General features: G+C 37.3%; 1 long non-coding RNA gene across 1 annotated transcript in view; it reads left to right on the forward strand.

Moving 5' to 3' along the window:
- The first annotated feature begins 1,448 nt into the window (after nt 1-1,448).
- The window catches only part of LOC144248896 (uncharacterized), a 43,859-nt gene continuing 22,048 nt past the window's right edge, over nt 1,449-23,259 (forward strand). The window contains exons 1-2 of the long non-coding RNA XR_013342080.2: nt 1,449-4,176; nt 6,217-6,267. This is a non-coding gene — a long non-coding RNA (uncharacterized LOC144248896). The remainder of the gene's footprint in view (nt 4,177-6,216; nt 6,268-23,259) is intronic.

Consider the following 23,259-nt stretch of genomic DNA (forward strand, 5'->3'; position numbering starts at 1 on the left):
CAGTCATGGTCCCAGACACAGAAGGATGCACATTCAACATGAATGTAATCTAGCTGAGGAAATGATGGCTGAAAACATGAGACAACACAGACAAGATCAGGGTCACATCAAACAACAACTATTCTTTTTAGGGAAAGTACAAATAAATTTCCTATAATTAATCTGACATCCCTGGCTGACTTTCTTGCAAGACATAAGTCCAGGCTGCTGTCTGTTAATTTTTGTGACTCTTCACTTCCTCCTCAGGCATAAAAAACTTTTCTGGTCCATAACTGCTTATCTGCATTGCCTCTGCCCCCTGACACACTGCAAGGAACCTGGGGGAAGGAATATGAGGAGGAGGTGAGGGGTAGCTGAGGGACTCAGGCTCTGTCTAAGTACCACTGGAGTGGTAGTTGCACTTTGCTGTGCCTTGGCAAATAGTTGTTCCAATGGAAGAGAAAGCTTTGCCTTTGAACCAAGCCTTGTATTGTTAGTGAGGACACAACCACTGGTGGCACAAGCCATCTGATGACACTACAGCAAGGGAGAAAGTATGATCAGCAGCCTTCAGAAAAAGAGGTACAGGAATCAAAATCCTACACTGGCTACCATGGAAGATGGATTGTCAGATAAAAGTCGAACAGAAACAGTGGATGAAAAAACTGGGGAAGAAAACGAGCATTAGCTATTTTTATTTTATCCTGAGGGAGAGAGATGAGAACAAAGAATGCTAAAAGCATAAGAACAGCTGATAAAGGTTTACTCAGCTCAGAAAATTCTACTGTAACATTTCTTATTCTATGAAATATAAATTAAGCCATTAGTACTTGAGGGGGTTTTGATTTCTGAATATGTACAAATCTAAATACATTCTACTTTGTGTCTGAAAACCTTGAAAGCCTGAGAAGACTTGAGATTATCCTAGCTACACAAATAGGGCATTGTAGGAATGTACTCTTTTATTTCTTATTCTGTCTTAGGTAAAATAGTTGAAAGTTGCTCCTTATATGAAGAGACCATACACTGCAGCCAAAATATTTGGAGTAGATCTTTAGCTAAAAATAGTAAAAATAGAATTAGTGCAGTTTACACCAGTAGAGCACCTATGAACTTGAGAAAAATGTAACAGAGGAACAACATACCGCTGAATCAGTTTGCTCCTTTTATTTTCAGTTAATTCCCCCAATACTGCCTGTGCATGCTCTAGGCATTTTTGCAAAGATTTGGTTTAAATTCACCATGTTGCTATGCTCTTAACTATGAGTTTATATTTTAGCTCAAAGAATTCACATGTAGGGTTGTTTTTTTGCTAGGCACAAGCCCACAGAGGAACAAAAGGCATAGAAATATCGGATAATAAGAGCATTTAGAAAAAAACAGTGATAAATCCTCAGAAATATAATTGAATATGTTTTAATTTTATGCTTGAGACTTTCCTCCTTCTCTATATAAGCCCACAGTACTGAAGAAGTAATAATATCCTGTGCTATTTGGTGGGCATAAGAAAGAGCATGGCTGGATCTCGTGGGTGCTCAGCACCTCAAGAGGTGCAAGAAAAATAAAGATTTTAGAAAGCCAAATTCAAATTCCATCGTCTAAATCTTCTGCTTAGCATTTTTCACTGTGAGCCCACTAAGGAAATACAGGACAGGATTTTGCTTCAGGATAAGCAACCACACAGGAAAATGGAAAATGCCTGCCTGCAGCAGCTTATGTGGTCTGGATATGTCTATACTGCTTTTTGTACTGCACAAGGGTGCTCTGGCCAAGACCTGTGGTGGAGCACAGAATCTGCTGCAGCAGATGTGACATGGAAGGTTGGTATCCATGTGCATCTTCCTTCAGAATATCAGCCTAAAGGGGCATGAAATATGATGATTGCAGTAATCCAGCTACATGCAATTTTTGAATTCTGGCTGACACATAGAAGTTGTTGCTCTGAGAAGGTTACTGCAGTGGGGGTTGGACTCCTCTGCTGGATGTGTGACCAGCAAGAAAAGAGAGGTAACCTTCATAATTTGAGCCAGACAAGCCATCAGGCTTGTCTAAAGCCTGGGAAGGCTACTTGGCTTTAAACAGCATTACCAGTAAATTCATTTTCCATGCTACTGGTTTTATGTGTGCATGTGTGTTATTAACTACAGATTTTAAGTGCCCCTAAAGATATGCCCAAAGGACTGAGCTTGCCCAGGAGTCGAAGGTAACATTGAACTTGAAGATGGCAATGAGAGAGGGCTATGCTGGCCTAGGGCAGGGAACTCACACGCTGCAGAATTTTATTTAGCTGGAGAAGTAATCAAAAGCCAGTCTGTGCCCAAGAATGTGAAGGTGGGAGGGAAAAAAGTGCCATAGGAAATGAAAAAGCAGTGAACAAGTAATGAGTAAGCTAAGAAACTAGAAGTTTAGCAAATTAGAATTCAATGCAGCAGTATGGAAAGTGTCCATGTAGGATGTTGGTCTCTTAAGCCTGTGGCATTTCAACATTTTCCCTATAGGAATCAACCAAAATGGGCCTTGATGATGATGGAGAATTTTGAATGTCGGCCAAGCCAAACAACATGCATGCTGCTCCAATGACAGCAGTAGCCAATGTGCAGAGGTCTTGCTGAAGAGTGAGAACTGGATGATTAAGCAAAAGGGGAGGCAGGCCTCAGAGGACAACTGTATCAAGACACCTCTAAACTCAGATGTGTGGTTCTGCCATCACTGGCCAAACTTTCCACGTACTCCCTGCAAGGAAAAGAGTAGTCTGCTATTAACAATGGCCATGAGGTTTTCCTATGATTAATCTTTATACTTTGGAGTCAGAGAGAAGTTGTTGACACAACTGCTGTAACCACTTTACAACAGATCTTGGTGGGTCGAAACATTAACTTGGTCATGAGATCAAGTATTATTTATCAAATGGTACATGTTAGTCTCTAATCACCTGTTTAAAGAGATCAAAATTCAGTATTATAAAGTTATTTTATCTTGAATTTAGTAAGTCTTTACTAGAATCTGTATTTAGAAAAGTAATTTTCTCAACACAGAATGCATCTTGACTGTATTTCTCCAGGGTTTATTGCCCAATGGAGTAAGTGAATGTACTTCAAAAGAAAGTAGATAAAGAGATTTGGAAGAAAGGGACAACAAAAAAAGCAAGACCTAACAACTATTAATTATTTCATCTTTATGTATGTAACACATCAGTTTTAGATGCACTTACTTGTTAAGTTATTATACAGTTGTTATGGAAGCATCAAATTGTTCACCAAGCCAATGCAAGGTATTTTAAGTAGTACTAAGTGTAAACCCAAAAGAATTCATGTTTTTTTTTAATGAGTTTTTGCTGTTGTTGGGTTTTTTTGCTTGTATTTTCATCCCACAAGAAAATCCAAATCAAAACCAGAGATTTTGCTCAGCTAAACTATCCCATCAGTTCTAACAGAAGAGTAGAAACATTGGAGAATTATCCATCTGAACAAAACTTTAGGAATATCAGCTACCATGATTGATTGCAATGCTGGCTTAAGTGCACTGTTGATTATATAACAAAAATTCTTTGATTTCAAGACATATAGAGCCATTTTCAGTTTTATTATTTTGTGTCTTTTTCCTAAAGCAGACTGGACTAGATTCTTTGCTACCTTGCACTTAATATAAGCATCAACACTCTGTTTAGGAATTTGCCTGCAGCTTGACCATAATGTCAATTTCCAAGTGAGAAAGCTGATTAAGGCTCTGGCTGTTACATCATGGTGTATTAATAGGGAGCCTCACTTTTTGGGAACACCATTCTTTTAACTTTTTGTGGAACATCAAGGAAATATTTTATTTAAATGGTGAGAGATGAGTTCTTTCAGAGGAAAAATCTGGTTTACTGAACTGTGGGATAATTAGCTTTCTATGAGAGACATCCAGACCTGTTCAGAACCTGTAGTGAAATAGAGGCAGGGCTGATGACAATCTGTTCTTTATTTTCAGATACAAAGGCGTGCCCACCAACAGGACACTCCAAATATTTGGTCACAGAACAACAGAATGGGCAAGTTCTGAATGGACCACAGTTGTCATCTGGCCCAGCCTCCCTGCTCAAGCACATCCTAGACCATATTGCACAGGAATTGTGTCCAGATTATTCTTGAATATCTCCAGTAAAGGAGACTTCACAGATCCTCTGGGTAACCTCTTCAGGGCTCAATCACTTGAATGGTAAAGAAGTTTTTCCTCATTTTCAGATGAAACTTCCTGTGCATCAGTTTCTGCCCATTGCTGCTTGCCTTATTGTTTGGCATCACCAAGAACAGCCTGGCTCCATCCTCTTGACATCCTAATCCAGATGGTCAGTCTTGGAAATCATAATTTCAGTGCAGGACATGAGAAAAGCCTAGCCCTTACTTACAAAAATTGTAGTTGAATGTTAATGGTGACATTTCCCAATGAAGTCAATAGTTTGTCCTTTTTTGTTTACTCCTAAGGGCCTCAGAGGAAGGTTAGAGTAAGGTCAGGAAAACCAAGGGAAGTTGTTTCAATCTTCAACAGTTCTCCTAAAGTTATGCAATAAAAATACCTTTGTTTTTGAGAAATTTTAACTAATTCATGTTACTGAGATATTATATCTCAATAAAGAGTCAGCACACAATTGATAGTAATCATCATCATAATCATGTTTACAGTAGTGACAGATTGCAGATCAATTAGGCAACTTATAGATGAAAGAGAGGACAAAAAACCCCAGTAGCTAAACCATTTCTAGTGTGGCTACAGCAATTTTTTCTTTATTTATTAATTTCCCTTAGGTGTCTCCTGTAATGTGTTTTTTGAAAAAGGGCTTGGTGCCACTCCTGTAGAGGACAATGCATGTAAGAAGGATGAAATGGGAGGAGAAAGACAGGTCAGTCACACAGATCACAAAGCACACAGCAGAATGCCTCACATGGTGGAAGAAACTTGTGTTTAGGAACCTGAATCTCACACCTTCAGTGTTTTAGACTCAAGAAAAACACCTTAAGTAATGAAAATATCTTTTTACAATGAAATCACTTCACAGGTTAATGGCAGAGACATTAAGTGGCTACCCATCCTCAGCTTTATACCATCTAAACACATGAGGTGGTATGTCTGTTCAGAGACAGGATGGGTCTATGAAACCACCACATGATTTGCTCTTGTTCACAAGAGGTGATATCTCACTCAGCTGTCATCACCCTTCAGCACAACTCCAGCTGAAAGGAAAGGATCTGTCTCATTCATTAACATGACAGTGTCATGTATGTACCTGAGTTTCACCTAGCGTTAATCATTTTAATTGAAATCTTTTTTCACAGTATGTGTTAAATTCCCATAGAAATAATTCCATTCATCTTGGATTTTGCCTTTAGCACACTTAATTTCTGTGTCTGTAATAATGTGACACACTTTTTTTAACTATGAGAAAAATCCTTCTTTTTGACTACAGCAACATTGATTGATTCTGTGCTTACAGATGGATTTTGTTTTGTGGGCTTTTTTTTCACTCATGCTTCAGAAATGTATTGGTTGGTTGTATTCCCACAACTGAAATAAACCAGTGGCACAGGAGAAAACCGCCACATTTGCTGAAATGCCACAGATAAATTGCTATTCCTTTAGCTAACCTTATTTTTTTTATTTCCCAAGAAATGTGCTACAGTTCTAAAGAGAACAATTTCAAGGAAACACTCTGCCTTTATAAAGAAAAATGAGATAAAATGGGAATGGGGAAAGAGTAGAGATTTCTGGTTATTCTGAAAGTTTTTACTTTTTTCCAGTGAAACATGATTAAAAGAGTATGCAAAGTTCAGGCTGTTGGGTTTTTCTTAAAGACATGCAGACTTAACTCATTGTTCTGGTGAGAGAGCTCATTCCAATGAATGATGGCATTTAGCAAACTCTTGGAACACATAATGTTAAAAAGCCAATTCTTTAAGTTGCTTCATGCTGCCAGGTGCCCCTGTGTCTGCTGGGTCTTTAAGAATGGGCACAGGATTTCATTCAGGCACTGAAATTTTTGGTAAATAGGCTATTTTAAAAATGCCATGGCATACTGGCTGTGCTTTGAGATATGTTCATATGAATGAGGTAAAGAATGAGAAGGCTGAGTGTACAAACAAACCAATGAAAAACAGTAGCTGTCTAACTTGAGCCCTGTTTGTCTGGAGAAAAGGTCCTTACGCTTTTGCTCTTTTCACTTAAATTTCTTTGCCATTATCTGTGTCTCTGATTTTCTTGCAGACTTTCCCTGGGAACAGAGAAAGGAATGGACATTAGAAGGATCAGACAGCTGTGAGTACAGAATCTATTGTTCAGTTAGAGTCAGATTATTGCAGGTCTGGTCCTGGGACATGCCCAGAATACACAGCCCTTACTAAAGTCAGGATAAGCAGCCCTCACATCTCATAGATACAGACTGAGAATGTCATCCTGGCTGTTGCTAATATTGGCAGAATTTTTAGACCTAAATCTATAAAACATTTAGCCTCCTAAATACATGATTCCCAAATTACTTTAACACTTGTGTATCCCAACAGATATTTATATTAATCCATATGCCTACATGTCCACCACTACACACACAGCTATTGATGACCTGTTTGACTCTTTCTACAATATCTTGTCTTTGGAGCATGACTTTACCTTAATACAACCTCATCAAGCAAATAGATGTTTTCACAGATGCAGAAACTACACAGTAGGGATAAGACTTGGTATAAGAAACTTGGAATGCAGTACCTAAAGAAGTTGAAAAACTTGTAAATAAATTTTTAAATAGCCTATTTTGACCAGCATTCAGATGTGGTTCCAGATCCACTTCTGCGAGTGGTGAAGGGTCTTCTCACCTTTTTAAAATATTTGATGCCCCCATAATAGTGGAAATACTAATTATAACCCAAAAATTTTCTGAGGCTTGAGGATTACCTAGATTTGGTTCTGTGGTTGGTGAGTTGTAGAGACAAAGAGCAATACTAATGCTATATTACAATGATTGTCATACTAACAGAATTGGTTATTTCAAATAAAGGTAAATTGTTTTCTTCTGCATGTTTCTCAAGATCAATTTAAAATTAATGGACCAGTGTATTATGCTGACACATTCACCAGGTGTCAAATGATAATGGTATGATTAAACAGATTGAAAGAAACTAAGACAGATACTAGTAACAGCAAAAACAGGTTTTCTAGATTGGCAAGGAAAAAAACCAAAGCACTGTTGCGGTAGATAGGGACAGGCGAACGGAAGATTTCGGGATGTAACAGAAAGCAAGACCCTCCCCCCTCATCTGTGACATGTAATCCATCACCCCTGAGACACGTAACCCCTCCTAACTCGTAGTTTTCCACCCCTTACTAACCCTAGAGACCCTATCTTCTTCCTTTGATGTAGCAAAGCCCCCTCGACTATTTAACCTCACAAGATAAGGTAATAAACGCCATTTGACCATCCACCACATTGGTGTCTGTGTATGTCTGTGGCCCGAGTGGCCCGGGCGAGGCCGGGCTGCCGTGCTGTCCCTTGGAACCAGGTCGCCTGCCTTCTCAGCAGAAGGCAACACACTGTGAGGGTAAGAGTCCTAGTACTGGTTATACATATGTGTATGATAGACCCCGCTTTTCATTTTGAGAGTTACCAACAGGGAAACTGCTCTAAACATGAGGTATAACTGTGTGTAGGCAGATTTATGTCTTAGCCAGCCCTTTAAAAATGCTGACAGGCATTGGAGATGCAACTGACATTGAAAGGACTCTATGTATAAGGTGTCAAGGCTTGTTTTATCAGCAGATGGGCAACTAAACACTGTTGAGCCTTGAAGGCAATGCTGTCTTCAGGTACTAAAAAGGAATTTGTCTTAGCTTGATTTATGAGGAGTAGTGAATTATGGTATGTGGTCAGTGTGGATCTAAAGCTAAAAGGAGCTTTTACTGCTGTAGGAATCTCTACTGCCTATTTCCAAAACAAGATACCAGCCCTGGAGATTTTTTTCTTCCTCTTTCTTCCTTCCATCAGTTACAGTAATGTGAGGTGGTGTTCATTTCCTTGTGGTCCCTCTGACTTTCACCCTTTTGTCTGGATTTTGCAGTTGGCAGGTAAACTAATACCTAATAATTTTTCAAGATAAATTCAGCAAAATTTTTGTTGTTTCACATTACACCTCTCACACTCTTTTCTATTTTTCTTACATCTATGAGTTCATTTTTTTTTCTCTCCCTAGTTTTGATGTTCTCTTCCCCTTCTTTGTTGCACAGTCCTTGCCCAAGTTCCCAAAACCTGAATTCTGTTTTCATTCCTAGATATCTCTCACTCCCTCCTGCTTTTCCAATTTCCTTTCCCCCTTAAATTCTCTTTTCCCAGCCTTTGTTTGGCTACAACTGTCACAGTAGGAGGGGAAACTGGTGCTTGACCTGTTGCTCTTCAGGCTCTCACACACTGAAGCGTGGATTCTCCAGGGTCACCACACTTTTGTCTGCTGGGAGCAGCAGAGAAACAGACACATCCCACCAGCACAGCGCATCAATATTTAGTGATACAGAAAAGTATTCTCTGGGGATGGATCCTAGTTCTTCCAGTGGATACTAATTATGAATAACAGTCACTTTTAGTTCTAGAGTGAAGCATGTTTTGAAGGATACATTTTCTTTTGCCACCCTGTTTCTCATAGTGCCCACTTCACTGGGTCATGGTGATGACTGGTGTAATAAGCCAAAAATGTGTCTTTTTAAACTTGAAGGTTGTCCTCCTGTCGTTGACATTGAAGAAAAATATGCCACATTAAGGTCTTTTCTGATTGATTTGTTCTAAACATGTCAAATTACTTCATTAGGTTTTAAGATAGCATTGATTTAAGCAAGCAAACTGATGCAAAAATATTAGTGAAAACATAATTAGTGTGCTTTTCCCCCTTTTTCAAGTTTGACTTAAGATATTTCAGTGAGAGTAATTTTTTCCATTGATAACCAAACACTGCTTTAGAGAGTATGGTCTCTTATGACATTTATCCCATCCTACTTAAACAGAGAAGCTTGGCGTTTTTAATGCAATTCATTTCACAGCAAATGCATTGTTACAGCTGAATACAGACTTATATCCAAAGTAGGATATTTCCTGGTCAAATTTGCAAAGCTGTGACAAAAATTTCTCTGAGTCACTTAATTATACCCTATCTGTGAAACATTTATCAATGCAATTGCCTTTTAACAATATATTCTCTTTTTCCACTCCTTCCTTTTACTGAATTTTGTGTATATTTGTTTATAGATACAAAAAGTAAGGTCTTCCCATCACTTGAAATGTAATAAATCAATTTATCCTTCACTATTGTAATTATGTCACAGTAATCACTTTGTCCCACTGGCAACCTTCACCTCAGTTCCCAGGATGAGCTGTAATTTTGTTTCTTTGCCAACTGAGATCCTCATTCATCTCATGATGTTACTCTAAGCACTGTCTGCAGGGGGATTGTTGTTTTGCTTTTGTCTGCAGACTGGACTGAAGGAGCAACTGTCTGTATTATTCACCTAGGGCACTATTAAGAATGAAAATAAGAGTTCAAGAAAACGGGAAGACAAGCCTCCCTAAAATTCACAGTTACACAGTGAAATATCTTGTCCTTTACAATGAGAAGAGTAGTTATGGAGTGACAGTGAAATATATCAGGACTATGTGGAATTGACCATCCAGTACAATTAATTGTGGATAATATACTTGCCAGAAAATGAATTTCAAATTGTTAAATTTTGACATTGACACAGAATTTATGTATATATATTTGTGTATATTCCATCTGAACTGGAAATTCATAAAAATCTTCTCCTCGCCCCAATTTCCCATCTGCTAAAATCAGGAAATATTTAAATGTGTGGTCCTTTCCATAAATGAGTATGCTTTGAGCACATAAAGGATATGCCCATATATATACGTATATTTTGGATATATATACATGTATACCTTGGATATGTAAAGGCTCTATATTTACTTTCAGCACTTTCCCTTGAGTTAGTGCTTTTCCTTTATCATTTCTGTAATGTTTTCATTTCTTCCCCAACTATCTCAGTTTTGAAATGTTTTTAATAGCCCCTTGCCAATATAATTTCTACAGCATGTATTATTTATTTAGATGTTGCTAATAGTACAATATTTCAACTGTCAAGAATACCGATGTCTAGACTTTCTCACTTATTTGGTTTGAATGACAAATAAATTACTCCTTCTGGGCATATTTCTTAATGATAAATAGTAACTTTCTCCCTAGATTTGTAGACCTAACACAGAGGAAGGACTAAACTTTCTGAAGGAACACATTCCTTCAGAATGTGTTGTACAAAGTTGTACAAAGGGTGTCATGTCAGTATTTTTCAGGTCTGCAATTCAAGAATTTCTAGTTTCAAAGTAATATATGGATATGAATTACTCCTCAAAAGAAAATTTTGGAATTCTCAGACTTGACTAGGAAGCATTTATATTTCCATTTTCTCTTCTCCTTCAGAGCAATGACTTTCAGTGGTTCTTGTCCAGGGAAGAGCCCAGTGAAATAAAAATTAAAGGTCCCACAAACCTCTGTAGAGTCAAGTCTTAGCTGAAATTGTAAACAAATTAATCAAATAAAAATATGGAAAGGTCTGTTCTATTTTCATGGAGGAAATTTTTGTAGGTCTAATTTCCCTTGTAGTCTACCATTGTTGCAGAAGACTAAACTTTACAGTGACCAAAGAATTCATACTGTTTAAGTTGTTCATGTAAATAGTATCTATTTTGTCTATAAACCTCCATTCTTTTATTTTAATTCTGTAAACATAAGTAGCATCAAGGCTCCTCACTCTCAACCCATCTCCTGCCAGTCACTGTCTACTGACCACTTTATTCTGGATTCCCATTCCAAATTAAGAGCACAATTACCCTGAGACAATATGGTCCCAAAGAAGAGTTCTTGCTTCATCTGTATTTCAAAATGTTACAATATGACTCTTGGAAAAACTGTTACAAGCCAGTCTGCAAATGCATCACATTGCTCCTTGTTTGTGTCCAAAGTGGTTGATGCTCCAGGGTGTAGTATAAGATTCTTCTGTTGACTTGGGATCTAAAGGAACCCATCTAATCAAGAGGTCATGAAAACCTCCAATCTGAGCAAGCCAGAGAACACACTCTCCAGTAGCTCTTAATTTATTGTACAATAAAAGAAAACAAGGGAGTCTTGATATGAATGACACAGTTGCAAGTGTTCAATAGTTCTCCTGGGAATTTTACTTAAGCTTGTGTAGACATAAACACTATATTCCAGGATTATTTTCTTGCTGTAAAAATACCCTAGAACTTCAACGCAAAACTTATCTGCTGACACACTAAAAGACCAGAAAATTATTGCACCATACCATAGCTCATTCTAATTAAATTGTCTCAGATTTTTAAAGTTCTCTTGACAGATTGTGCCAGCTCTTGTTCTCTGTCATCATTTAAGTATACCTACTCAATAAATGTATCTTCCTTCATAAGAAATACCACCAACACTTTGTTTCTTTGCTTGAAATGGTAATTTTCTCTCTCAAAATTTCAATTAAAGGTGGAAGGGTAAATGATAGATATATATCTCAGGCTGCATTTCCTACTAAAAACCTGTATAAATGTCATTGTGACTCCTCTGGAATTTCTTTTTAGAAATTAATATGTTTAAGCTTAGATCACAAGGAATCTGTCAAAAAAAATTAAATCTACTTCTGATCTTGAACATTTATATGAAATTATGACTTTATACATACACATGCCTATACCCATATCTATATAGAGAGAAAGAGAATGACAATTTAAAAGAAAATTCTGTTTATGTTTATATGTATTGCATGTGTGTATGCCTGCTGTACACAGACAGAGAGAAATGGGATTCCAATGACTAGAAATACAAAAATTGAATATTTCCTATGAAAGCAGAAGTGCTTTCTCTTTTTTTTTTTTTTTTTTTTTTTTTTTTTTTTTTAGGGGCTATCTGTGTCAATGTTTCAGTGAAAAAATATGCAAAAAAAAAAAAAAAAAAAGAGAAACAACCTGATTAGAAACTGGTACTGTGGTACTGGACAGTGGATAAGGTTTAAAAACATACGTTTCATTGTGGCAGCTTCATTGCTGTTCATTAAATAAAAAATTGCCAGTAATATCATGATCTGAAACTACAGTGTTCCTTGAGATTTTCAATGCCACCTTTGAGAATTTGCATGAAAGAAATAAATTAGTTGTTGTACAAAAATCTTAGGAACGCCTTCCCAGAAGGAAGTACAGCTGAAATGTGTTAGTCTTTTGTTTCCAGCAATAATACAGAATATTAGGTAAGATATGTTTCTCACCATAAACCTTCACTCACATATGTTCAGTTAAGGACTGGGCAGCCCCTTTGAACAGCAGTTGTGGGTTTGTACCACCTTCATTTACTATTCAAGTAGCTTTATTGTCAACGTTAGTAAAACCATGATCTTTTCTGTGCATAATATTATTCTTAGATAAATTCTCTTTTTGTTGATTAAAAACAAGCCAGAGACACTGTTGGTGACATAGACAATTAAAAGTTATGATCACGCTCTGTAGATGCAGGAAAATTCTGTGTATTACTACCAAATCAAATAAATTGCAGAAGAAAAGCTTATGTGGACATTCTGCAAATTCTCCTTAGGTGACAAGAATATGCTCATCTTATCAGCCAATACAGTTTGGTCACTTGGGAACTTTGATTTAAGCTGCAGAGAGATCAGGGAATTGACACTAGTTGTTTTTTAAGGCATAACTGTAGTTTATATATTTCTCCAAGACAGTAATGGGTTTCAATACCCTTTTCCCCAAAGGTTTTGATCGCAACAAAAAAAGTCTTTTCATCCCATTTTCTCATAGCTCTTACAACTGAAGGAAATACGACAGACTACATTCCCTGTCATGATTTGTCTTTATGCTTTCTATATAACCCTTCTATCCAACTTTTTGAAGTTGCCTTACAACCCAATAAAACTAACCCCTACTTACTGCTTAGAACTTTCAAAACAAATGCTTAAAAGAATGATTGAATACTTGCTGTTCCCATGGGATCCAATTAAGAGAATGTAAATTTCACTTTTCATGCCCTGATTTCAAAATTATGTTAAATAAATCATTGCTGCAGATCCCAAACTGTTGCCCTGTGAAATATAAACAGTGTGTTGGGTAGTGCAGTGTATGTCTATGCATTTGCATATACACAACTCTACTAATTGCTAAATTTGGAATCGTCATGTTCACAAATAATGTTTCCAGGCTGAGCTGAAAAAGCACAGTAATTCTTGCGGGACTAACTTTAAGTTAAGCATTACAAATATATTCTGTTGTATTTCTTTCTGCTATCTCATGCCAATTTCCACCATATATTTAAAAATAGTTTTTGAAGACATTGCAGGAATAAAGTCTAAATCAAACTGTACATAGAGTTTTAGGAAAGAAGAAGCCATTTTTTACCTTTCATTGTCTCAGGCAGGCAGCAATCCTCTTTTCCCTGCAACCTAAACTATCTAGACATGCACTCAAGACACATTGCAGAAAAGTGCTACTCTCTGACACTGTCTGCTTTGAGCTTCTCCTTACAGTGGTGGTCAATATGTGAACACATTAAAGACTTCTTTTGATATGTGAGCATTGCCTTCGGATATGCTGGTCACATCATTTTCTCTCAGTAGATAATGATTTTCCATCTTCTGCCTTGCTCCAAGTTTGGATTTGTAGTGAAAGGTTTGTCCTATTGCCTTTAAAACACAGCTTTCTGGGGCTTGTGATGTATCTTGCATCAAAAGGGAAATATGACAAACCTATTGAATATCATCTAAAGTCTCTCTCCTGTCTTTCAGGGACCTCCAACCCGCACAGCCTTTCTTCATGTGAAATGCATCTGCTGTTCTCAAGCTCATTTTCAGCACTCTTTTGACACTTATTTTCCTGCAATCTTTCTATTTCATCATGAAATAATGCTTTATCATTTGCAGGAAGCTGTGAAAATGAGTATTCAAGTGTTACGATCTTCCAGATAGCCAAAATCTTACAGTAATTCAAGACATAATTCAAGGTAGTACTGGAGGGAATAAGAAAGCAGCTGTTCACAGCAGAAGTCCCATGTGACTCTTTCAACCAGCATAAATTCACTTCCTCCAAGGGATATATGTGAAATTTGGTGCTATGACAAGAGGCTACCAGACCCTGCAAGCCCAAGCACACCTGAGCATGAAACATGCTTAAGTACTTTAACCACCCCCAAGAAATTGTTGTGACCACCTGCCCACCATTGCAGGAGCTCTATGGTTTGGTGAAGCATTCCTCCTTGTCAAGCTCAACTATTTAAATTGACATTTAAATTGCATTCAGCAACAATTCCTCCTATCTCTAATCCAGACAGGGTTTTGAAGAGGTGTCTGTTAGAGAGGCCTGCACTGACCTCCTATAAAAGTCAAACCCATTCTGCCTAGTACAACTTTTCACAGAAAGGAGGCCTGTAGAGGAGGAGATGTGTCACCCTGATCCTTAAGACTTTCTAAAGCCTTCTGAGTTTACATTCTTTTGGACAACTTTCCCACACAATTTCTGTAAACAACATATTGTTTACATTCTTTTATGGGGGTGGAGAACACTTGATGTACTGGTGGTTTGTCCAATGTCTTTGGAGAGGTGGCCCATTCACTCTCCAATCCAATGTCACCTTTGGGAAAGTATAAAAGACGGAGTCGGATAATAAACTTTCTTCTTTACCTTGCAAATAGCAGGTGGCTCGTGTCGTGCTTTCACGTGTCCTATAGCGACAGAGATGTTGGCTGAAATGCAGCCCAGAGATTTCAGGGAATCTCCTGTAAAATACAGTACCCCAGAGCAAGCACACTATTTGCCCCTGCCTAGGATTAGCCTGACTTGCCTTAGATTGACATGAGATTTTTTTCTAGAGTGCAAATGGTAATAAAAGTCCTTAGAAGCATGAGAAAAGGAGAACTGCCATACAGGATTACTGCTACCTTCAATTATTTTACCTCTCAACTTGCAGTTGTTTTAGGCAACTAATTTTTTGGGAAAAATGTTGGATGACTGTTGAGGTCTACTCAGCACCCCCATTATTTTGTTATGACTCTGTTACTGTTTTTGCATGAGACTGCAGGAGGACAAAAATTGTGAGGAACTCTTGGCTTTCTTGTTCGTGGAAAAGTTTCTTTTCTTCGGTCTGCATATTTTGCAACCATGGAGGAGAGAAGAAGGAAAGCCTGTGTTTCTGATCTTTTCTGTAGCAGTACAGTAACCGTACCTCATATGTTTTCCTGCTGAGAAAATATGCTGCTGTTCTTCATGGAAGACCAAAGATTTATATGTCTTGACTTTGAACTATGCACATCAATTCCAGCTCATGGCTTCAATAGCTACATCAGTTAGAAGCAGTTGAAAATGGTCAGCTGGAGGCAGCAGATATTCCCAGGTTCAATCAGACAGGAGCCAATCACAGACATTTTGGGTCTTTAAAGTCAGTGTGACTTCCTCTGTGCTGTGCCACTAAACCATTTAATTCATGAATTAGACAGAGATGACCTTGCCCAGCTCCACACTATCTATGCATTTAGTCCACTGAGATATCAGGTGTCTTGCATGAAACTAGAAGTTTACTTATAGATAGCCTGTATGGTGCAATGTCAGTACTGCCACTTAATTCTCATCAAATTATGCCTTTTGTAAAGAGAACAGAAACAATTTATCTAGCAAAAACTAGGTTTTTCACATAAGACTCCATTGTCTCCATTACCATTTTTATGTCAATTATTTGATAATCAGTCTTTTTGTTATAAAACACTTTCTCATGCAAAATGTACAATCAATAATTTCTGTTTCCATTGCACACTGACATTTATTGGTACCTTTTATATGTAGTTTCCCTGAATAGTGTTATAGCCAGATGAAGGGAAGAGCTGACTTGAACTTCTAGCTCACTAATTCTTTACAGATTAGCACTGTCAGCACTGATGGATGAAGGGAGAGATTTATCAGAATGGATGTGTGGGGTTTCACTCCTGCTTTGTAAATCATGCAGGAAATCCCAGTGTAAACTAAGCCTCTGCCTCTCACAAAAGTTAAAACATCACAAGCAGAGCAATAACCCCCTCAGTTAAATTGGCTTTTTGTTGCTGCTGATCAAATTTCATATAATCCTTCCCACTTGTTTTGTCTAGTGCTGCATTAGTGATGAAAGGCCTTCAGATTTATTAAAAGAATATAAAAGCAGAACAGAACAAATTAAAACAGCCCAGAAACTCATGAGCAGGGAAAAGTGCATAATGCCTTTCTGTGTGCTCCTGTTGGTGATCACAATTCCCATGGAAGTCATGTGGGTGCAGAGCTATGCAACAGTTTTCAGAAGTGATCCTGTTTTTTTGAACTGGACACCAACAAACTGAGAAGTGCTTTAGTGCACTTTAAACTATATTCCCAAAGAAAAATTAGCTATTTTCTTCCTCACTAAAGTAAATGCAAAAGTTTAATTTCGTGTCTGTGATATAGAGACAACAGCAACTGGAGCAGTCACTGGTGGTCTGTGGAGTGGGAACCTGTAATATTTTTTTTTTTTTTTAATGTAAAGGTTTCTTCTTAACTCTCATGGTTGCAAGCCTACCTTCTTTTGATATTACTTAATGGTGGGCCCCTTACTGTAGGCAGGGACACAGAGGTATGGTCTTTAAACGAAAGCTGGCAGATGTATTTTTGAGACTCCTTCCTACAACTTTATAACTTTTACCTGATACAGGGTGTAGTTTCATCTTCTGAGAAATTTTCTTGTTCTCCTCCCTGAGATCATAATGCAGTTACCTACAAAGAAGCATCTGGATCAGGCATAAATCAAATTTTTCATTAAAACATAATATAGATGTATTGAAAAATATATAAATTCTCTTCATCCATTAGAGGAAATCACGAAGACTCTGGTCTCTCATTCAATAGAGCCTAACCACTGCCTGACATGTCCCAGTTTTGCTTTAAAGAAACTATGAAATGCTGATTGTTGGCATTTATGAACTGTAGTTTCAGAAATTTCTAGTGAGATTGATAGAATAAGGCAAAGAAGAGGTAACAGGAAGATCTTGGTTATTAAAGCCAGCCAGGGAAGGCTTGGAGGAGAGATAATTTCCTCTGTGAATAATATTTGAGTAGATAATAAGGGAACAAAGATCACTGAATAAGTTTCCTCTTGGCAAGAAGAAAAGCTCTTTAAGCACAATAACTGGCTCTGAATAAGTTTAGACCAGAAACAGGACATGTCCTACCAATAGGTCAGTGCTGTTCTAGAACAAGCTTCCAGCTAGAGCTAAAGCAGTAAATGAGACAAGTAACAAAGCTAGAAGCTTTGGAACAAAGCTAGATAACCACTCTATGAAGGCATCATCTACTGCACGGCCAGGGCTGACTCAGTGTTGATACTAAAGAGGGTCTTTCCAGTCCCATGCTCTTAGGAGCAGTGTCCTCAGATGGAAGCTGTCTCTACCCAAAAGGACATTTCTCATTTAGTGCTTTTAGGTCAGAACATTCAGTACAAAAGTGCAAATGCTAAGTGTAAAACTCTCAGGTTAAAATATGACAGGATGTAGGCTGCTGCATTTTCTCTTAACAAACCTAATTTTGTGACAGGGAATTGTTACTTCTTTTGATGGAATCCCTCTTTGTCTGAGGATGTAAGATTAAATAAAAACATCTAAATTAAAAGTTATTAGAGCTTTATTATTGTCCTAAAAGAAGTCTGAAAAACAGACAATGGGAGAAGTAACATCTAAGTTCTCTCATTTTTAATAGTTGTCTCCCTTTACAACTTTCCTGAGTGACTTTTTGAGTATTTCTGGCTTAGCCTTCTCCTAATTGCCGCTTGAAAATTTGAGGACATGTGGCTACATTAATTTTTAAAATATAACAGGTCTTTATTGTGTGCCTGTAGTTCATGTTGCAAAGAGGGAAAGGGGAAGGAAATTTCAGAGTGTCTTATGACTTTGTGTGCACTATTATGTCTTTCTTGATGATCAATTGATATGGTTTGCTACTTGTTGAATGGTTTATTAAATGCCTTTCAGCCATGTTGCATAGGCACATCACTCATTACAGACACTTCAGGTGCCATCAGCTCTGCAAAGAGGGTCTTGAGTAATAAAGACCCTTCTTGTTCTGGTATGAATACGGAGAAAGGGAAATCATCATTCAGTCCCCTTTTACAGCATGAGGTTGGCTCTTGACTTGCTTGTTTTCATAGTTACTGACAGGCTTTAGGCAAGAAGCTTATTACTTAACTCTGTCTTGCAATGTGGGTTTCCATGGCTGTGATTAAACTGTGGAGCAAAAAGTTGTCCAGGCATAATGAGATCTGTCCCAGTGTCACAGTCAGCCTCTCATAAAGAGACTTAATTATAGATTCACGGAATAGCTGAGGTTGGAGAAGACCTCTAAGATCATTGGTTTACAACCATTAACACAGCACCACCATATTCGCCTTTAAACCAAATCCCTAGATCACATTCCAGTGTATTTTGAACACTTTCAGATATCATGATTCTACCACTTCCCTGGGCAGCCTGTTCCAATGCTTGACTACAGTTGAAGTGAAGAAATTTTTCCTAATATCCAATCCAAATATCCCCTGGTGCACCTTGAGACCATTTCCACTTGTCTTGTTAATAGAGCACATCATAGCTCTTCAAACCTCTTTTTCCTTTCCAGAGATGGTAGATGCCAGATTCCCTCATTGTCAGTGCAGGCTGGGACCAAGATATGCAGCCTCAGCACACAGGCTGAAGGCTACAGAGCAGTCAGTGCAGATACAGCCAATAACACCATGGACATTGCACAGCTGTTTCCATGGCATTTATTGGTATTTTCAATTATTCATGAGTAGTGTGTAGAAATGAAAAAGACAGGCATTCCACTTTACAGAAAAAGAAAAAGAAAACATGCAGCATACTTTAAATTCACTATTTAAGAGATTACTTTTAAATCTTTATATTAGCTGTAAACTAGCTTTTTGTCAAACAATGAATCTCTTCTATTATGCATTTTTACATCATGTTTTACTGTTCTATGTCTATACCTAACAATAATTACTAGCAGGAGTTTTGTATGGGCTTTAGTTAGATACTAAATAGATGAAACTGGATTTAAAGATAGCAAAAATCTGGTTTACTGTGAAGAGTGATCAAACACTGGTGTATATTTCTCAGAGTGGAGCTGCCCAGTGGAGTAACCATCCCTGGAAATGTTCAAATCCTGCCAGTATATAACCCTGGGTAACTGGATCTAATTGACTCTTTCATCAGGGGATTGGATTAGAAGATCTCCAGAAGTGCCTTCCAGCCCCAGAGATCCTGTGATTGTGATATCAAAGCAGATACATAAGAAGACATACCACCACCACCAGACACTAACCTACAAAGTACCAGGATTTCTTTTTGCTGACATGAGTGGGAATTAAACAAGATGGTTTGCAGACTTGACAGGAAGTCTGAGATGTGTTTTGTTATAAATGTAGTGTTAATAAACCCCTACCCCCCGATCTGTTTTTATTTTTAATAACTAAGTGGCACTTCACACCTTTTATATTGAACTTCATGCATTTTCCCTTATTGATATTTTCCATATTTTTCTGTGACACCAGTATATACCAATACATAGCATACTCTAAGACAAACAATGGCATTTTTCACTTAAATAAAAGAGAGAATTTTGTTTCTTAGAGGAGAAACAAGTGCAAGAGAGAGGTATATCATACATAATAGGTTGATTTTGTAAAATAATTAATAGAATACTCAGAACAGATATTTTTGGCAATTAATCAGTATTAGAGTTTTACAATTTCCCATCCTCTTTCTTTCTCAGTGGATTTTCAGCTGTGGAAAAAGAAAAAAACCCCAACTTTCTTGAATAAATAGTTAATAAAAACTTAGAAGAAATATTGGTTTGCTGTAATTTTTTCTGCAGAAATGCTGAATTGTAAGATATCTGTTGTTCTACTCTCTGCTACATAAGAATGAAAATGATCTTTTATTATTTATTGGTTTGATCTTTGAAATGGTTCACAAAACATGCTTGATAAATAATGATAGCTTCTTGGGGACAAAATTAGATTTGGTTCATTGCTAGTTTTTATATCATAGTGTGCTAGAATAAGGCCAATATAATTGCTTTGTCAGAATGGTTTTCTTCTCTTTTGCAACTCTCCTAGGGTATTTTAGCTGGTACTAAATTGTTCTTTTTAGAATTCATAGCAAATTTAAAAGATATTTAAATCAAACCTGGATAATGGCTATTAACTCTGTTTCACACCATTCTAACATTGTAATAACTAATATTGAGTGGGTCTTGCAGAGGTGTAACATGGATTTGAGAGAAATTTGAGCTTTTACAGTTCCTATTGAAAATCTAGAAATTTTGATAGGCTGTTAAAGGTCAAAGAATGGGCATAAAGTTGTGAATGCATTTTAAGTTCTTAATATAGGAACAGTGGTATTAAAACCCAACAGCAGTAAAATGTTTTCATGTAGACAGATTAACTGGCAACAATTCTTATGAGTACTGAGGTGTTACGGACAATTCAAGAATGTTCTGCACATGCTAAAATGTGTCCAGACAAGGGCAACAAGGCTGGTGCAGGGAGCAAAAGTCCTCTAGGGAGTGGCTGAGGGAGCTGGGGTTGTCCAGCCTGGAGAGGAGGAGGCTCAGAGGGGACCTTCTCATTCTCTACAGCCGCCTGAAAGGAGGCTGCAGCCAAGTGGGGGTCAGCTTTTCCTTCCTGGCAACAAGTGACAAGACAAGAGGACAAAGTCTTGAGATGTGCCAGGGGAGGATTTTGCTGGACATCAGGAAGAAATTCTTCATAGAAAGGGTGATTGAGCTGCCCAGAGAGGTGGTGGAGTCACCCCTGGAGGTGTTTAAGGAAAGATTGGACGTGGCACTCAGTACCATGGCCATTTGACAAAGTGGTGTTAGGTCAGACTCAGTGATCTCAGAAGTATTTTCCAATCTGGTTCATTCTGTGAGTCTGGGATAGATATTGCCATGGCTCAATATTTCTTCATTTTTTTCTAGATTTAAAAATATTTCCAAGATTCTAGTACATCGCCACACTGCATTGCATGCCACTCCACGCCACTTGACTTTGGCCAAGAATACTGTACATTACCATAGCAACTGTAAATCAAAAAGCAGATATTTTGCATATGACTTTGACTGCATTATGTTAGTAGACTGTCAATATCTTAAATTTCTCTAGTTTTACACAGTGACAGATTCACTGTCTGCACTGAGTATTTCATGCTGCAAAGGCAGAGTCAGGCCCTGTGATCTTAAGTTCCAATTATAGTGTTTTCAAGGTATTATGGCTACAACTCAGAAGTTTTGATAGATTAGGAAATTTAGACAAAAATCCTAATTATTTCTTAAACCATCTTAGTCTTTCAAGTCTAGGAAACCAGACTGGAAAGTTTTCAGGGTACAATGTGATTTGTAAAACTTGTCTAATTTCTTCCTCTTCTTATATATTCTGCTCACATTTCTTCAGCCATTAAATATCTTCCCAAAATCACTGGAATGGCAAAGGTATATGGAAGGAGTGATTTAAAGACACAGACCTGAGCTGCGTTTGGAAATTCCAAAAAGTGATGTTCAATTATTTTTTAGACTTGACATTTTAAAGGTTTCTGGTGGACTCTGTTCTAGGCAGTGCAAGGCTTTTCTCTTCTAAAGCATAGTGATTAGACAGCAGTGGTTTGCACTGTGATGGGGCAGCTAAAAAATGGCTGAATGGAGGATTAAAAAATACAATTGTACTTATCTACATCTTTTCACTAGAAGAAGACACCAAATGAGAATGTAACTCAGGGGAAAAAAAAAAGTGAGGACTCTTTTTAACATATAAATATCACTCTGAGAGCCCAAATTTAGTAATGCCCTCAGTTTCCTTCTTTTGAAAAAAACCACACACACAAGCAGCTTGCAGAAGATTTGCTTAAACTCCAGATTTTGCATATGTGCAAATATTCTCCCCTTAGAAAATGCCAAATGCACTCTGTGCCAAAGGCTTCCTCTGATACATCTGCACAGAAATGTGACATTACTGCCTTTCCTAATCTATTGACCACAGCCAAAATTAAATGAAAGCAGGTCTGTTGGAGAATTTACCAAAAAAGAAAACCACAACATAACAAAACATTAACATTATAGTTTGTTCAGCAATCCAAAAGCTCAAAGAATGAAAAAGTACTTTGAATGGTGATCAGAATAAGATATATGTAGAAATCTAGGAAGCAGGTCAACTTTGATTTTGATTATTTCCTCAGTGATATAATTAGCCACAGACATATATATATATAAAAGTATACATATGCATATGCATATACATGTACATATACATATACATATACATATACATATACATATACATATACATATACATATACATATACATACACACACTTGGGACTATTTTTGGTAAAGAAATCAGGTGGTATAATACCAGTTGCACCTTACGTACCTTCACATAGATAAATAAATTTCACAGTCATTTAATGAAACTTGTAGCCTCTTGTAAACAGTTTTGTGCAAAATTTGACTCATGTCACCAAGAGTTTTTTTAGGAAATAATGTGGAACTTGAACAGTCTTTGCATGCAGAGTCTGATACTATGCATCAATATACCTCTTTTAGGAGAAAAGCTTGTTATCTCCTATTATAGCCATTACTAATGTAATATGAAAATAACAGGTTAGCTGTTACAGCTATTTTAAAAAGTACCTGTTAGAAATGCAAAAGAAGTAATTAAAAACATTTTAAGAAGCACCTTCAACTTACTTGCAGGTTTCTGATAAAATTTTACTAAATACCTAAAACTAAACAATCAAAACTAAAAGTTCTATTGCTCTGCACAAACTCATCTCTCTAAGTGATTATCTAGTGTTTTCAATCTCTGTTTCATCAACTGAAAGAGCCATAAAGGGCTCCCTGAATACCAGCTCCTTGCAAATTATCTTGTTCCATAGCAGGTGACAAGAGAAATAAAAACACAGTCTGCTTTGTCTCATCTTTAATATCTCAGTCAGATAATTCTCGTTTTTTATACATATATCACTGCAGAGTGCCAGTAGGAGAATATTCTGATGTCAGCAAATGATTCCTTAATGGGGATCTGATAAGCACTCTATCTGTGTTCGATTTGTACATAAATGGTGCCATTTTTCAAGTGCCAAACAGTGCACTCTACTTAATTGGTATGTGCTTAATCAGAAAAATCA

Source organism: Lonchura striata, chromosome 1 (genome assembly GCF_050655825.1).
Source record: "Lonchura striata isolate lonStrDom1 chromosome 1, ASM5065582v1, whole genome shotgun sequence".
Classification (NCBI taxonomy): Eukaryota; Metazoa; Chordata; class Aves; order Passeriformes; family Estrildidae; genus Lonchura; species Lonchura striata.